This window comes from Amblyomma maculatum, chromosome 10, assembly GCF_055883805.1.
Source record: "Amblyomma maculatum isolate TAMU_Amacu chromosome 10, ASM5588380v1, whole genome shotgun sequence".
Classification (NCBI taxonomy): Eukaryota; Metazoa; Arthropoda; class Arachnida; order Ixodida; family Ixodidae; genus Amblyomma; species Amblyomma maculatum.
This window is the reverse complement of record NC_139353.1, coordinates 59,949,924-59,962,184: the sequence shown is the minus strand read 5'-3', so window position 1 is coordinate 59,962,184 and position 12,261 is coordinate 59,949,924.

Genomic DNA, 12,261 nt, shown 5'->3' with positions numbered 1-12,261 from the left:
GCGTGGTGTTCGAGTCGGCGCGGGATTGGAGCGCTGAGGACTGGGAGTGTGCGGAACGTTGTTACAGTGGCTTTAGAGTAGTGCGTGCCTGCCAGGCAATCGGCCGAGGCACTCTCAATCGAATCGAGCCTTCTATGGCATGTGTGACTCTTCCATTTGCCCGGTTAACCCAATCTGCATGTCGTGCAGCGCCAACCAGGGCCGTTAAAAATGAAACATTTCCGATGCATGAAAGAGACCCACTCCGGCACATTGATACAAAACATGCCCGTTCTTATTGCAATGCCACTTTACCTGGACATTCACGCGATGGAGCAATCCGATGAGTAATCAATATTACAAGTGAATACACATAAAACGCGCATTAGAAAACTGGCATGCATAAACGAAATTAAGCAGTAATGAACAGCCCCTCCATGGTAGTTAAGATGCCCGACTACTGGGCCAGAGTACCCGGGCTCGATCCCATCCGCCGGCGGCTGCGTTTCTATGGGGGCGAGACAAAGAGGTGGTGGTTGTTGTGGCTGTAGGAAGAAATAAAAGAAATTTCACGGGCCTGCTACAGGCTGTAGCTGAGCCACCTCCGCTGTTGTGGCTGTAGGAAAAAGGAAAAGAAAATGCACGGGCATGCTACTGGCTCTGTAGCTGAACCACCTCCGTTGCCTCGTGCGGATGGAAGAAGGAAAGTAGAGAAGAAAGAAAAGAAGAGGGAGAGAAAGACGCACGCCGCAACTGCCGTCGTCCACCACTGAAGCGGAGGCGTGTGCAAAGACGGTGCCCCGCCGGGGTGGTGCAGTGGTAAGACGCCCGACTACTGTGCCGGAGTTCCCGGGTTCGAACCCGACCGCGGCGGCTGCGTTTCGATGGAGGCGAAACGAAGTGGCGTCCGTGTGCTGTGCGATGTCAGCGCACGTTAAAGAACCCCAGGTGGTCGAAATTACTCCGTAGCCCTCCACTACGGCGCCTCTTTCTCTCTTTCCACTTTCATTCCCACCCTCCTCCCTTCCCTTACGGCGCGGTTCGGGTGTCCACAGAGCAAGTGTGACAGTTACTGCGCCTTTCCCTTCCTGTGAACCAATTTAAATTTTTAAAGACGGCCTACAACAAATAAAAATTCTGTGGCAGGCTAGCCGCCGTCGCAAGCGGCGATGACCTCAGCCACCTCTGCTGATTGATTTATTGATTTATAGGAAGGGGAAATGTGCGGTAACTGTCTCACTTATTTTTCTGTGGACACCTCAACCACGCCCTAAGGGAAGGGAGGAAGGTGGGAGTGAAGGTGGAAAGAGAGAAATAGGAGTCGTAGTGAAGGGCTACGGAGTAATTTCGACCAGCTGGGGATCTTTAACGTGCGCTGACATCGCACAGCGCACGGACGCCTCTTCGTTTCGCCTCCATCGAAACGCAGCCGCCGAGATCGGGTTCGAACCCGGGTACTCCGGCACAGTATACGTAGTCGGGCTTCTTACCACTGCACCACCCCGGCGGGGCCCACCTCCGGTGATTGATTGATTTATAGGAAGTGCAAGGCGCGGTAACTGTCTCACTTGTTTTCTGTGAACACCTGAACCGCTCCGTAAGGGAGTGGAGGAAGGTGGGAGTGAAAGGGGAAAGAGAGAAGAAGGAGCTGTAGTGGAGGGCTACAAAGCAATTTCGACCACCTGGGGATCTGTAGCGTGCTCTGACATCGCACAGCACACGGCTGATTGATTTATAAAAAACTGATTGATTTACAGGAAGGGAAAGGCGCGGTAACTGTCTCACTTGTTTTCTGTGGACACCTCAACTGCGCCGTAAGGGAAAGAAGGAATGTGGAGTGAAAGTGGAGAGAGAAAGAGAAGCCGTATTGGAGGGCTTCGGAGTAATTTAGACCACCTGGGGATCTTTAACATGCGCTGACATGTTGTTGTTGTTGTTGTGGCTGTAGGAAGAAGGAAAAGAAAATGTACGCTCTGTAGCTGAGCCACCTCCGCTGCCTTAAAAAAAACTTATTTATTTATAGGAAGGGAAAGGCGCGGTAACTGTCTCACTTGATTTCTGTGGACACCGCAACCGCGCCGTAAGGGAAGGGAGGAAGATGGGAGTGAAAGTGGATAGAGAGAAAGAGGAGCCGTTGTGGAGGGCTACGGGTAATTTCGACCACCTGGGGATATTTAACGTGCGCTGACATCGCACAGCACACGACGCCTCTTCGTTTCGCCTCCATCGAAACGCAGCCGCCGAGGTCGGGTTCGAACCCGGGTACTCCGGCACAGTAGTCGGGCGTCTTACCACTGCACAACCCTGGCGGGGCGTCTTAAACGGCTGCCTCGTGCGGACAGAAGCAAGAGAAGAAAGAAAAAGAAGAGGGAGAGAAAGACGCGCGCCGCACCAGCCGTCATCCACCACCTAAGCGGTGGCGGGTGCAATGACGGCCTACAACAGATAAAAATTCGGTGGCTGGCTAGCCCCCACCGCAAGCGGTGTTCACCTACCGTCCTAGCCCCGTAAGGCCAGGAACAGCCACCCTTCACCACCTCCCCTTCGCAAAGAGGTGTCCGTATGCTGTGCGAAGTCAGTACAGATCCCCAGCTGGTCAAAATTACTCCGCAGCCGTCCACTAAGGCACGGCTTTCTCTCGTTCTTATTTCACTCCACATTCCTCCTCTCTTCCCTTACAACGCAGTTGAGATGTCCACAGATTAAGATGATAGACACTGCGCCTTTCCTATATGAACGAATTATTATTATTATTATTATTATTATTATTATTATTATTATTATTATTATTATTATTATTATTATTATTATTATTATTATTATTATTATTACATTAAGGGACCCTGCATGCTACCATGATAGGGTGCACATCGCGGTGCCACTTGATGAGAACGAAGTACAAGGGGTTGGTTGGTTGGTTCACAGGAAGGGAAAGGCGCAGTAACTGTCACACTTGCTCTGTGGACACCCGAACCGCGCCGTAAGGGAAGGGAGGAAGGTGGGAATGAAAGTGGAAAGAGAGAAAGAGGAGCCGTAGTGGAGGGCTACGGAGTAATTTCGACCACCTGGGGATCTTTAACGTGCGCTGACATCGCACAGCACACGGACGCCACTTCGTTTCGCCTCCATCGAAACGCAGCCGCCGCGGTCGGGTTCGAACCCGGGAACTCCGGCACAGTAGTCGGGCGTCTTACCACTGCACCACCCCGGCGGGGCACACACACAAGGGGCGGTTGATTTGGTTTTCAGGAAAGGCAAAGCGCAGTATCTGTTGCACTAGTTCTGTGTTGTGGCTCTAGGAAGAAGCAAAAGATTGGATTGGAAAACATTTATTTCGTCAAAATGCAGATGCAGACGGTTCGCTCTAGATGGCCTCCAGTCCATGGCTGGCGGCGACCTTTGTGTCCCACTCGGTGGCCGAGGCTTGAATGCCCGGGTCCGAGCTGACCAGAACCAATGCCTCTCATCGCTCAAGAGAAGGAATTTGCACTAGATCTTCCGGTGGAGGTTCTTCTTTACATTCCCATAGTATGTGATTATACGTGGCTGTTTCGCCACAGAACCTGCACGTGGGGTTAAAGTCATCCGGGTACATTTTCGCTGATAGCTAAGGGCTAAGAAAAGATCTCGTCTGGAGTCTCCTCCAAGCGGTCTCCTGTGCCACGGCCCAGTGTGCTTCCATCGAGCGGCCGTGCCTGTGCCTTATCCAACGCTTTGTCAGGTGGTGAAAATTTGTGCCAAAATGCACGGGCACGGCCGCTCAATGGAAGCGCACTAGTGAGCTTCCATCGAGCTGCCGTGCCACGGGCCTGCTACTGGCTCTGTAACTGAGCCACCTCCGCTGCCTTGTGCGGACAGAAGAGAAAGTAGAGAAGGGAAAGAAGAGGGAGAGAAAGACGCGTGCCGCAACAGCCGTCGTCCACCACCTAAGCGGTGGCGGGTGCAGACGGCCTACAACCGATAAACATTCGGTGGCAGATTAGCCCCCGCTGCAAGCGGCGGTATCGTCGTCATTGGCACTGCCTTGTGTAGGTGTTCCGTCCATCCATGTATCACCGCCGGTACCGATCCCGCAGTTGCCATGACCTCCCGGAACGCATTCCAGTCACTGATCACCTGTAGTTTGTGTGAGAATACCTTCTTATCATGTGTGTGACATGTTTGGATGATGTGATAGTCACTGCTTAGCGTGTCCACCAATACTTCGTGTGAGGCCGTGGTCACAGTCTTACTAACGGCAGTCAGATCGGGTGTGGTGTCACGTATGATGCTTGCGTCGATTCGGGTGGGCATGGTAAGGTCCGTCACAAAAGATAGTGCGCGTTGTGTGAATGTATTGTAGATCACATTTCCACTAGGGGTGTTGGGGTAGCCCCAAGATGCGTGTGTTGCGTTGAAATCCCCTACTGTGACGCGGTAAATGTGCGATGATCACGCTACGAGATCCCGTGTGTTTTTGGCCTTGCCTTTGGGTGGACTGTATACGTTAACTACCACTAAACTGGGTTGCGTCACTGGGTTTGGTGGAAGCAGATCCGTGATCGAGTTTTCGGCGCCTGTCTGTGGTGTCGATGCCATCGGTATGCGATATACGAAGGTTAGGGTGTTACGGACTAAGATGGCTGTGCGAGGTGGCGTCGCGGCGGCAAGTTGATAGTCAGCCAGAGCCGGATTGGGGATATCCGTTTCCTGGAGTGCATGCGATTATGCCCGGGGGGATGGAATGTGTTGAAGGTATGTCGCAAGGGAGCTCTGCTTTTTTGCCTGCGCTATCTGCAATTGCACTGCCAGATCGTGATATTGTGTAGTGGTTCTTTCCAGAACAGGCCGTGTGCCGCGCGTTAATGATGATGTCGGTTGCGTGGATGTGTGACTAGCAGCGCAGCTTTTCGAAGGCTGGGATGTAGGTAAAGGACGCGGGACTACCCGAAGTCTATAATTTGTGCGGGCACAGATCCTATCTGTTCGCTCAAAATTGAACATGACACACGAACCGCATGCAGAATGACCAGAAGGGCGACCAGTGGCCAAAACGGGAGATCCCACACAGCGGGGGCAGTATGTTTTTAATGGATCAGTCTTTACCCGGCATGTCTTCAATGCGTGGCCATACTGTGCGCAGTAGGTACAGAGTGACACATGTAGGTCCTCGCGGACCTCAAAGGAAGTCCACCTGAGAATCACGTACACGCCGCGCATAGACAGGCGAAAACAGGGGAACAACTTCGAGGATATGAACTAACTGTCCAGATCATTGCGCAAAAGAAACCTTGACCTTGCAGGAGGCAGAGTCCAGAATAAGAGTGGGATTCCGCCGGTTGAGGTCCGCAACGAGATCTTCCGCCTTGACGTCACGGTCGACTCCGGCGATGCACACGTGCGGGTTTTTCTGCTGGGGCCGCAGCAGATTTATAGACGTTCAAGTGGCCTTGCTCCGGGAGATTGCGGTCCTCAGGCGTACTAGGTCCACAGGACCTTTAGTGGCAACCGTGAAGGCACGGCTGAAGGGCCGGAGTGTAACGACTCCAATTCCCTCATCCTCAGGATCAATATTCTCCTTGATCAAATTATGGGCTGAGGCTAATACAATTTTATTGCGAATAAGTGTGGAGAAATAGAGGGAAGGTAGCTAGCGTGCCGCAGGCCGTGGAGACCTTTGGCGACGCCGGCCCATCTGACGGCCTTGAACTAAATGTTAGGATCATCGCTGGACCTTAGCTTATCCCAAGCTTCTTTAGAGAGATCAGAAAAGAGTTCAGAGGGAGGATTATGGGCCTTGCACACCCAGATAACATGATCGAAGTTGTCTTTCTCACCGCAAAAGCGGCAGAAATGATTAGTATCCTTATTTATTAATTTTGGTATGTAGTCTGGTTTGGGAGGGTCCTCGTCTGTAGCTGTCTCCACATGATTTGCTGTTGTCTGGTCAGTATTGTATAGGGTGGTGGGAGTGTTGTTCTTATTTCTTAGTAATGTGCAGTGAGTTCGTGGTATGATATTACTGGCTGATCGTTCCGGTTCCTGATTTTGCGCCACCACTCGGCCGGCTAATTCTCGGGCGTATTGCTGGGCGGCCTCATTTCCAGGATTGCCCGTATGAGCTGGGGTCCATATTAGTTGGCTATCTCTCGCGAGAGGAGATTCTCTTATTTCAGTGAGTATTTGTGAGGCGGGATTGGAAACCCTCTAGCAAAGTTACTGATCTCCAATTTAAAGCCGCTTACTATGGTAGTTGCATTAGTAAGGCCTCCTCCGCGACTAGCGGTCTGGATGTGGAAACAAACTCTGCCATAACCAGACTGGCTGAGTTAATGCTGGGGTGTGTTACTCCTCATATTGAATATTTGTTAGGGTCTTCCGCGCCTTCTGCGGCGTCGACGTAGATGACATCCTGCAGCTGGCACAGGGCCTTGTGCAGGCTTCTATCTCGTGCTTCTCTTCGGCGTTGATGTGCGTGGGAGTCATATTCTGAGAAAGATGTTTGATGATCATTCTCTTTCGGATGTCACGTGTAATAGCTTGAGGGAAGTCTTGTAGGGGTTCCGCCAATACCTAGTCTCTCAAATATCTTCCTACTGGCGGGCGTGCTAGACAGGCGCCTTATTTGGGCAGTTCGTTGTGCTTCTTTGAGTTCATCGTAGGTATTGTGGACTCCGAGTTTGAATTGCTCTTCATTGGGAATCGAGTGAACCAGGCCCATGGGTGTTTTTTACGTCATTCTAATGATGGCGTCGACTCTCTCCACCTCATCTCTTCGGAGTTTTAAGTACGGGAGGGAGTACGTAATTTTTCTTATGATGAAGGCGTCTATGAGTTTGAAAAGGTTGTGTTCTTTCATGCCTCGTTTTCTATTAGTAATTATTTGTATCGGTCTGATTGTTTGGTGGACCATCCATTTGAGTTTGTTGATTGTTGACACGTTTCCAGAGTTTGCAGCCTAAGCCCCGGGATCTTCATCTCCTGGACCTCTGTTATTTCCATGACCTGTATGATGACTGTCGTCAAGGGCGCATTTTAACTTGCCAGCGGCGAATTCGAGGCCTACTTTCCTGCCTCTTCATCGATAAAGTCTGCAGCTGCTTGAAGAGCGGGCTCCATTTCACCATGAGAGCCCTTTGTAGCCCACCCCGTAATATCGTCCTCGTATAAGCTGTGCTGTACTCGTGGTATACTGTCGAGTCTATACGGGGAAATGATCAACCATTATCGGTCGGAACGTAGGCTAGTACCACCGCCAACCCAAATTTAACAAGTAAGCTGCTGCACATAGAAGTGCTTGCAAACTAATACTTATATGAATCCAGTCTTGGCCTACCATATGTACCCGAGACGAGACAGCATAACAGGTGCAGTCATGGTGGGGCGAAACAGACCCTCCCTACGTAATATGGGAATGCCTAGTCCCCCGGGGTGGGACAAAATATAGCCAGTAGAGAGCACCGGGAGACGCTGCTGTGAACCCCTCGGACCCTGCGCTCTAGCAGAACATCGCCCACCTGGCGGATGAGGAGACTATAGGTCAAGGCCTGTCAGCCAGCCAGCCTTTATCACAGCAGTTCCCGTCTCCCAGGCCTGCGTGCCGGCGCGGAGGTAACTGGAATTTTCTGGTGGCAAACAAAATTTTTTCAATCAAATCATGTTGCTTGGTCCAAGCACACAAGCTCCACTGGAAAGAAAAACGGCAGTGGGCACTGGCAGACCCATCTGCTGGAATGGAACTAAAAACTCTTTACCTCATTATCAATCATTATCTAAAAATTAATAAATCAGACTACTTTGAGATCAAAACTAATGAGACATCAAGGCATCGTCATAGTAGGTTCATTCCATTGCCGGCTATAAAAAATAATTGCTTCAAGTTTAGTTATTTTCCGCGAACTTGTAAGGACTGGAACTCTCTTCCAGATTCTGCTGTTCGATCATCATCATTATCTGAATTTGTACGCCATTTAGAAAATTTCATCTATGGCACTACCACAGGGTGATGAGGTTCTATTGCTGTTGTGTAGGATGGCTGTTGTTCCGATTTTTGTGTAATTCATTTTTGTTTTGTTTGTGTGTGCATTCAGAGACAATTTTTGATTGACTATTGATTTTCATCGTGTTCTATATTGCTCATTTTTCGTTTTGTATTTTCCACTCCTGTTACAGCCCCTTATGGTGGCTGACAGTATTAATAAACGAAATGAAATGAATGAATAGGCACCACCTTAAAGAGAAAAAATGGAGGCAGAACGCAGACAGTGGTTTATTGTCTCAGCTTAGCAGCAGAACCCGGCAACGCAAACGTATGATAGAGACCTCCAGCCTACGTTAGAGCCAGTTGTTGCTACTTCGGAGATGCAAAAGACGCTGGTACTCGGGAGATGATTTAAGTGCCGAGACTAAATTGATGCAATCGTGTGTAGTGAGGAACCTCATCGCGGCTGTACGACAGCAGTAATTTGGCCGCAGAGATAGATCCTTGCTATGACATCTACAACATCGTTTAAGAGAAAGCCATTTTGGTTCGATACTCAAAGCAGCCGTACCAAGGTTAGGTGGAACAAGATAAGAAACTTGAATAGCAGTAATTTCCTAGATTCTGTAGGTGTGTAAAATGAAGAACAGAGACATAGTCTCTTATAACCCTGACTTGCAAAACTAATTTTTCTAACTCGTATTATAGGGCTAAAATTACTGCTAATAATTCGGCCGATAAATTACAGTCCAGATGAGCGTGTTGTCGGGCTAGTTGGTTCTGCATAGTATATAAGAGAAATGCGCAACAACTTAGACAGGACACAGGAAGAAACACATATAACAGTTCACGAGCGCTCGTGAACTGTTGTATGTGTTTCTTCTGTGTCCTGTATAAGTTGTTGCGCATTTCTCTTATATTACAGTCGCATCCGGCAGACGCTGGAGAATGGACAAATCCTACAAGGGGCGGAAAATAGCGCACCTGCTTCTTAGCCACAATTAGCGCTGACGAGCGCAATGGGATTAATATAGTTCGGCGACCAGCGGGCACCTCTTCCTGCTATTGCCGCCTATAGTTTCTTATTTGAGGGCGACAGACAGCCAAAGAAAGAGTTTATTTCGGTGCTACACCTGTTTGTTCGTTTGTCGTCGACGGCAATGTCACCACCGCGTGACAATATCACAAGTGGCTAGAGTTCTTCCCACTCCTTAATGGTCGGGTGAAACTTGTTGAATCACTCTTGCTTTAGACAGAACGTGAAATGAAAAAGTAAGAAAGTGAAAAAAAAAAAGGTGTAGATATGCCAGCAAATGAAATCTGAGTGGCAAGCTTCAATAATCTCGCGCGCCACCTGTAACTGTCCGTGCAAGTATAACCCACGTGGGCATTAAGCAATGAATGCATAAGAGGAAAGGTGCAATCTTGTTCATAGTAGCATTACATTCTTGCTGCCACTCTGACAATAACTCCCTCCTAATAGCCGTCATGTGCAGTGAAATTACTCATTTCTCTAACTGCGCGGCGCTGCCTCCGTAGTGTTGTGGCTTCAGCAAACCGCAACACTGCCTTCTGCACGTGTAAGTTTAGGCCCGTCCTGCATAAAAGTTTTGTAGTTAGTCCAAATAATGCTAAAAATAATATCACACATTTCTTAACGGTAATGCTGTTCGCAATATAAAACGGGCAGCTGGTGCCAAGGTAAATAACCTCGGTTGTGTTCTCGTATGGTAGCCAAATGAAGCTACAACCGCAACGCATTATCGGAATGGGAATGTCAAAAGGGAGATGCTCCTATGAGCCTGTCGACAAGAATTCAGCACAGGTGGCATAATGGGCTTAGTCCCGAACAAGGTGTAAGATCGTAGAAAATTGTGCACATCTGTTGAGGAGGGCGAATACATAGCTCCCAGAGTTTTATGCTACATTTTAGGTCTCTTCGATTTGTCTTGCACTGGCTGCACTAGTTCTGAAAAGTGCTGCAGCGGTGCTAGGCTGTCACGCGAGCGTGCAGTGCCAGTTCCGACACTGGCGTGCGGCGGCAGCTGCCAAAACGAGTACGCAAATGTAGGACTCTGCAACCTAGCAGACGCGTGCGCGCATCATGTATCGGTTGCTGTAACATATGATCACATACAATTTCGAAGCCAGCTGCATAGGCCTACAGCACTCGATCGGAAAGTGACGACAACAGTGACGTTGACTGCGACGTACGCACGACTGCACGATCGTTATATCGGCCGGTCTGCGAAGATGCCATTCATGCGCCTGGCATGAGAGAATTAACGTTGTAAGCAGTTGCAACGAGTATTAGTTTAAGTAAGACTGCCTAACAGATGCTGATTGGTTTCCACGGACTTCTGTCCAAAAGCGCTTGCTGCTGAAAAGACGCGCACGTGGTACTTCATTGCGCGCTCTTTGACGTCTATGTACTTCGTGGGCGACAAGTTTGATGTCGCAGAGTCGCTGCGCACGCTATCGTGTGGCTCACACACATGGCAGAAAAGAAACTTGATCGATCGCAACTGATTTCTGTTCGCAGCTACCCGCGTTTTCTTAGGTCCCCCCACAATACGATAAAGAAAATACTACATAGGACAACGCGCGCGAAGGTGCCGTATCGCGGTCACGTACCACTACATATGTGGCCACAACTATACATAGAATACCGCTCCTCCGTCAACAAAATGCTTATCACCAGCATGCAGCCAACTACCCTCTATACGCAACCATTAGCGGATACTTTAGCAGCGAAAGCGGTCGTCTGCTCTTGGCCGAGCAGCGCCGCACGCCATGCTGCACCTTTTTTCTGCACCTCCTCTGGAGGAGCGAGTGCAGGATGGGCGAGCACTCGCTCAGAACTAGCCCTGCACTTTTACAAAACGAGGAAAGAAGTGCAGACGGCGCGCGCGGCACCGGCAAAAAGAGGACGGCGGTGCTGCATTACTTGAACTAGTGCAGCTGGTGCAGCCAAATCGAAGAGACCTTATGTTTAGTTATGGTGTGGACCTTTATAGAAAGATTTTAACAACTGGCGCCACGTTCAGCATTTCGATTGTATCAACAGTAGTCGGTTATTGATCATAGAAATGGAAATAGCTCCCCCACACGCCACCGGAGCCCCTGTGGATTTACTAACCGAAATATAAATTTGATGTCCACAGGTATGACTTCACCTGCTCTGGGCAGTTTTTGTGCTAGTCGACATAACATAAGCTTTTTTTGCAACTGTCACTCACCTGAACGGGGTCAATCGGTGTATAGGTATTCACCTACCGACAAAACAGGGGCCGCCTATAGCCGGACAGCCTCACACGAATGTGGCTACGGGCTGCTACAAAGTTACCAAATAGGCAGTGTACCGCCATTTTCAATTACGTGGCAGCGCCATGCCTCTGTCCACATTTGTAATGGCAACAGCTGATTTCGTGCACGCATCACATAACGGCTGCGACTCGAGCTTGTCTTGGCTTTTGGCTCATCGCGCGGCTTGCCTGTAGCGGCTAGCAAACCGAAACACGAAGCCAGATTACTAGTGTGAAAGCACTAATCCGGGGGTTCACAGCCTAGCAAAGTCGTCTAATGTTCGCTTTCCCGCAAACTGACCGCGCCGGGCGGCAACAGCAGTATCGAGACATTGCCTCGTGCAACCGATATCCCAGAGGCAACATGCTAAGCACAGCGCCGGATCCTTTCGCTCGTTATAACCAGGTTGAACGTCCGCCATTTTTTATTAATGGTACGGCCCTAAGACGAGTCACTTCTGTAGACAATAAATGCGGTGCAATAGGTCACAAAGAGCTACTCATTGTGTTCGCACATATTAACTCACCTTTGACGGAACTGTGCAGAATTAATATTCGCGCTTCGAACAGCTTTCTAAGTTCTGTTTTGCCTCGAGTCTCTCTGCCATTCGGAATGACGTGGTTTGTAATTCTTACTTATATATCGATTCTCCCGATTAGTATTTGGCTAAATACGCGCATCGAGATGCTGTGCCGTATTTCTGAAGGTTGAGTATAGATCTGTAGGAATGGACACAGGAATGAGCCACATGGCAGGAACTGTCGTACCAGCAACTGCAAAAGTTCGTCAGCGTTCACAGCACCATCGATCCGTACCTAAAAACATACTTTGATAAAGTTGGCAACTGAATTCAACTTTTGCTAAAATTTGATGTGAATGTAACTACCGCAGAAAAACCCCCAGCCTGAAGTGCAGACGGTGAGAGACAACCCAGTCGGAAAAAAAAAAAAACTAAAGAAAATTTTCTGTTGTTACGACAGAATTATGTGCGGTTTTTGACGGGAAACCTGTTGTGA